At 47.0% G+C, this 6,000-nt stretch overlaps 1 long non-coding RNA gene across 1 annotated transcript in view; it reads left to right on the forward strand.

Annotated features, from left to right (window-relative positions):
* LOC128627923 (uncharacterized) overlaps positions 1-3,813 on the forward strand; it is a 41,415-nt gene extending 37,602 nt beyond the window's left edge. Inside the window, exons 4-5 of the long non-coding RNA XR_008392217.1 lie at positions 2,324-2,373; positions 3,128-3,813. This is a non-coding gene — a long non-coding RNA (uncharacterized LOC128627923). The remainder of the gene's footprint in view (positions 1-2,323; positions 2,374-3,127) is intronic.
* Positions 3,814-6,000: the final 2,187 nt, after the last annotated feature.

Here is a 6,000-nt window from a genome sequence, read left to right on the forward strand (position 1 = left end):
CAGGGGTCAGGCCCTGTTCTCAGGCTTGACCTGGATCCATTCACTTAGTCCTCACAGCCAGCTGTGAGCTGGCACCCTTCTGCATTTCAGAGAGGGGCCCACTCAGACACAGAGAGGCGGGCAAAATAGCCCCCCATGCAGGTCATACACTTGGCCGGAGACAGGTGGGGGCCCCATCCCAGGCAGCCAGAGGATGGGGCTGAGTCCCTTTGCCCCCTTGGGTGAGAGTTATATAGCCTAAATACTTTCTATGTGCTTGGGACCCTCCCACAAACCTGCCATTCTAGAAACTGGAAAAGAATAAAATATGGGTAAAAATACCCAAGGAATAAGAATATTGAAAACAACAGCTTCCTTTCCACACTGCCTTTTCCAGATCAATCTTGGGTGTATACTGTTTCCAAACCTGTCCCCTCTGACTCTGACCTTGTCCTCTCTGTCTCATCCTCCTGAAAACCTTCCCTTTGTCCCCAAAGAAGCTAAGCTCTCTTTAGCAGAATTACATTACAGCCTGGGACCCGCTTGCTTGGGCTGCCGGATGCAGGGCGGGCATTTTATGAGTGAGGTTGGGGCGATGGAGACAGATGGCAACCGGAGGGAGATTTGATTACCTGCTGCTTCCCAGAGCTGATCCGCCCCGTAACTGTGTTAGGGCCCATTATTGATAGGGTTCCTCCCGGCTGTAGCTTAAATTTGGTTTGTGATTTGTTATAGGCATTGGAGCTCGGAAATGTATCAGCCGGGACCCAGTTCGGAAATCGAGGGAGGCAGGAGAAGGGAGGTGGCCTGAGATGAGCACTGTGGGGACAAGTTGGGGGACAGGGCAGCCAGGGCCAAGTCAGTTCAGGGTAAGAGGAGTCAGGTGAGACAAAGGAGAGAAAATGGGGCTGGAAGGTGGGGTGTAGGGGCTTCAGTGCCAGGCTGAGTAGGCTGGTTTAGATGTGATCAGTCATAGGGGGCTTTCATAAGCTCTTGAGTAAGGAAGGGAACTGGCAGGTAAATATGGTTCTGGAGAAGAGGAACAAGGGAATTCGGCAGAAATCAGGCAAGACAAGGACAGTTGGCACCCTCGTCTGTCCCTTTGAAGAGTGTCTGGGATGGAACCAGGCAGGGGCCGGGACTCACTGGGTTCAGAAAGAGGCAAAGGGAAGTGGGCAGACACAACAGCCACTGTGCCAGACCCCCGCCTGTGTTAACTCTCACTCAGTCCCTGAAGCAACCCATAGGCGCCTGGTGTATCAAAGCGGAAGGGCAGTCTGATGAGGATGAGTCGCTGCTGGGCTTACACAACACAGTGGAGGTCCCCTGGGCCTATCTGATGCAATGACACAATCTCTTCATTGAACCACTTGTTCTTCCTGGGCTCAAGAGTCAGAAATCCCCATTCCTTCCTCTTACTCCTGGCACTTAGAACTCGAACCACAACGGCAAGAGTCACTGAATACCACCTATTGCACACATCCTTTCTCACTGCGGTCAGACTTGAGGATCCTCATTTGACAAGTGAGGAAGTGAAACTCAGAGAGGCTGATGGCGTGCTGAAGTCACACAGCAAGTGTGTGCGTAGGGCCTAACGAGGGTTTCAGTGCAAGGCTGCCAGGTTCCCCTCACCACACTGTGCCCCATCCTCAGACTCTGGCTCCTGTGTTCCCGGACCCCACTCACTCTAAGTCCGGGATTAGTGAGGAGGGGGAATTGGCAGAGCAGCTCAGAACAAGCTGTTCAGCACGGAAACTTTTCCTGAGCGTCCCCAGGCCTGCCTCCTCTTCATCTCATTTCTTTTAAATCCCAAGAACTCCATCTCTCCAGGCCTGAGGCCCAGAAGCCGGGGAGAGGGACAGTGAGCAGGGCTGGAGAGGGTCTGGGGCTCACAGGCCCATGGGCTGGGGGGACCAGGCTGCAGCCCTGGTCTTCCCATCCCTGGGTAAATTAGGAGAGGAAAGGGGGCCCCGGTGGGCAGGGAGCCTGTCCCTACAGGGAGCACAGAGTCTCGGAGGAGAACCAAGAATGACTGGGCTGAAGCCCAGCCTAATCCCTCTGCACACACTCCCTTCCCTAAGGATTTTCCCTTAGAAAAGTCTGTTTAATTTTCCCAGCTCAGAGACAATAAATGGAGGACTTGGGGTGGGGTGAGAATGGGTGATGGGGGAGGCCCATGGAGTGTGCCTTGGGAAAAGACAAGCAAATGGGAAGACAAGTTTCTGACATGTCCCTTCCCCCAAGCAGCAGCCAGGAATACTGGCCTTCTGACTGGAGAACCAGCAGGGCCCCTGGCTGGCCGTCTTGGCTAGTTTATTTTATTGTCTGCATGTTCTCGGAATAGGAGACCCTGAAGACAGACACTGCACGGGCCTGGCAGGAAATCTCATATCGGTGAGTGTAATTATTGTGGCGTGGTGGTCATAGTGGTGGAGGCCATGGTGGGCGAGTGCAATGACGGTGGCAGTGTGGTGACAGGGGTGGTCACCATCATGGAAACCTTGCAATCATGATGGGAATGGGGTTTTGTCACCGACACACCTGCGTCCCATCCTAGCCCCATCTCTCGCTAGTAGTCACTTGTGTGAGCCTTTCTGAATCTCATTTTCCTCATCTGAAAAGCGAGAATAATAAGAGCTCTTGGTGGGGTGCAGGGCTTCCTGGGGCAGACGCCGACCCCCTCGGTTCTGCTGCACCTTTGGGGCTCTTCGGTCCCTCCATCTGCCCTCGCTCCCCTGCGTTTGCCCACGAACTTCCTCTAGCCGTTCTCACTGGCTCTTTCCTTAATCACCGTTCAATTCCTTCCTTCAGAGCCCCACAGTCTAAAACAGATGTTTGTACACACTGCCTCTGCTTCCTGGCCTCCCACTCGCTCCTTAACCCCTTTTCAGTAGCCCTTGGGTTCCCAAAACTCCACGGAAACTGCTCTCAAAGTCAGCAGAGGCTTCCCCCCACATCTTGGCCTCAACCTCTTCAGAGAAATTGGCCCTATGATCCCCAAGGCTTCTAGAGAGTCTTTTCCTTTCCTCCTTCCTTCCTCCCTTCCTTCCTTCCTTCCTTCCTTCCTTCCTTCCTTCCTTCCTTCCTTCCTTCCTTCCTTCCTTCCTTCCTTTCTCTTCACCCAAGAACATTTCTAAATTGCTTTTAGAGAGAGAAGAAGGACGAGAGAGAGAGAGAGAGAGAGAGAGAGAGAGAGATCTGTTGCTTCCTGTATGCGCCCTGACTGGGGATCGAACGCACAACCTTTTGGTGGACAGGACAACACTCCGACCGACTGAACCAACACCAGCCAGGACGAGAGCCTCTTTCTAGGGCCTTTAAGACCTGCATGTTCCCCTCCCCACCACCTCTGCCTCCTTCTGCCCCCAAAGGTCAGGGCTCCGATGCACCCTCCTCTCTGTGCACTCTCCATCAGAGTATTTAGCTCCCTGGTTCCAAGTGCAGTCAGTCTGCACAGCAGCTCCCAAACCCATTTCTCCGGTTTATCAGGTCGCCCAGCTAGAACCCACTTCTGGCCGCTGACTGACTTCCCCTGCTGGACCCCCTCCGGCACGCTCGGCACTGGCCGTGTCTCCCAGACCTACGTGCGGTCTGCCCTCCCTGTCACCCCTGACTCCTCATCCCTTCATTCAGATTTCTACCCATTTACCAATCCTGTCAATTTCCCCAAGTCATGGTTCTTTGGAAATGAACACAGAATTTTATTTTATTTTATTTTCAAAACACAAAACCAGGTCATTATTTAACTTTGCTCCTTTTCAATTTATTATCCTGATTAACCCTCTTTGGTATGAAAGCCAGTAAAATGATATAAATCTTGGGTCTTTTAACCCAGAAAAAAAACTCAGTTATGACAATCCATAAATGTTCATCTGTGTTATGTAAACTGTTGGCTTTAAAAAGAAAGCACCTTTTTAACACTGGTGCAAATGTCCCAGAAACTTTGTACAGCTCATCGGCTTGCTTTCAGAAACGGCAGCGAGGTGATGTGGATTCAGCTTCCTGCTGCAGGCAACCAGAAAAGTTACATATTAAAACAAGTGAAAACAGAACAGGAAGCTATTTGAAGGTCTGTGTGCAAATAAGAGAAATAAGGTAGTGAAGAATTGTTGCGCTAGGGTGTGGAGAGGACTGGGAGTAGGGAGGTGAGCCTGGCTTTGCAAATGCTTTCCTCTGGGACAGGAGGAAGCAGCTGAGGCTGACATGTTGATTGGAAGAGATGGGTGAGAGACAAGGCCTATCAAGGGGAATGTCTGGTGAACCCTCTTGCTTTGCTGGGACACCAAAGAGCTGCGCTTGATAAACCAAAAGTAGACAGGTATCTCACAAGGGCTGCAGCCCAGCTTTGACTCATCTCAGTTCCCGAAATCGGATTAAGGTGATTCTGTGTTGCTAATACCATCAGGCTCTTGTAAATCCGCTCTGGAAGAAGTTGTCATCCTGGTGTTAGATATTTCTAGAAATAATTTTGCAACTATGATGTTCAGGGCATACACACACACACACACACACACACACACAACCTGGCAAAGAACAATGCCCTTTCAAAACCTCAGAACTATAAAACAAAACGCAGACACATGATGAGACAAGACAATATGAACAGATATATAACACCCTCTCTAGATGTTGCAGTTATGCATGCAGATCTAAAAAATTTTTAGATGCAATGCTTAGCATGACCAAGGAGATAAAAGACACGATTAAGAATTTTGGCAGAGAATTGAAACTATTTTTTTTCTAAATGAAAATTCTGAAGCTAAAAATTATAATATCTCATACTAAGAATTCAAAGGATAGGCCTAACAGTGTATTGCACAAGGTGAACAAAAAAAATTAGTTAATTTGAAGATGGAAAAGAATACCCAGAACAAAGCATGGAAGAGCAAAAGGATGAAAACTATAAAATATAAAATAGGAGACAGTGAAAAAGATTAAGAGAATGGGGCAAAAGCAATATATAAAGGGATAATGGCTGAAAACTTTCAAAAGCTGATGACAGCCATCAATTTATATGTTCAGTAAGCCCCAAGAATCTAAATCAGAATAAGTAAAAGGAATCTACATCTAGGTCTATCAGAATAAAACTATAGAGTACATCTTTCTATTAGAGTAAAACTAAAAGTTGAAAATCAAGGATGGGGAGAAAGTCTTAAAAATAAAGAAAAACAGGCCCTGGCTGGTGTAGCTCAGTGGATTGAGCACAGGCCTACGAACCAGACAATCGCGGTTCAATTCCCAGTCAGGGCACATGCCTGGGTTGCAGACCAGTTCCATGCAGGCCAATTCCAGCAGGGGATATACGAAAGGCAACCATACATTGATGTTTCTCTCCCTATCTCCTTCCCTTCCTCTCTAAAGATAAATAAATAAAACCTTTAAAAAAATAAAGAAAAACAGATTGCCTTTAAAGGGGGCAACAATTAGATATACGGATGATTTCTTAATGAAAACAATGGGAGCCAGAAGACATGTAATTCTTCAGAGGGTTGAAAGAAAATAATGGCAATTTATTTAATAGCTAGAAAAAAATAATTAAATAGTAAAGATGAAATAAACACATTTTCACACTGAGAAAAACTGAGGAAATTAATCACCAGCAGACCAGATTAATATAATATTTTTTCAGGCAGAAGGACATAATCCCAAAGGGAAGTTCAGAGATGCAGGAAGGAATGAAGACAATGAAATGGTAAACATGTAGATAAATATAAAATAATATTGGCTGTATAAAAATACTAATATGTGTTTCATAGAAGTTCATGTGCTCAGGTTCTTATCTATAATGGGGGAAGAGAGTAAAAGAATCAATTAGTACAGAATTTGCTAGGAATTCATGCTGTAGTCTCTGAGTAGCTACTAAAAAGTTGTAAAAGAATGAGAGTAATTTCCAAATTAATAGAGAAGGATAATTGAATAAGATAATTCTAAAAGGAGGCAAGGGAAAGAGAAAAACAGAAACACAGAGTAGGTAATACATATAGAAGGCACGATGCTAAATATAAACCCAAATATAAAAAT

This window comes from Artibeus jamaicensis, unplaced genomic scaffold, assembly GCF_021234435.1.
Source record: "Artibeus jamaicensis isolate MK-2021 breed Jamaican fruit bat unplaced genomic scaffold, CSHL_Jam_final contig_484, whole genome shotgun sequence".
NCBI classification, from domain to species: domain Eukaryota; kingdom Metazoa; phylum Chordata; class Mammalia; order Chiroptera; family Phyllostomidae; genus Artibeus; species Artibeus jamaicensis.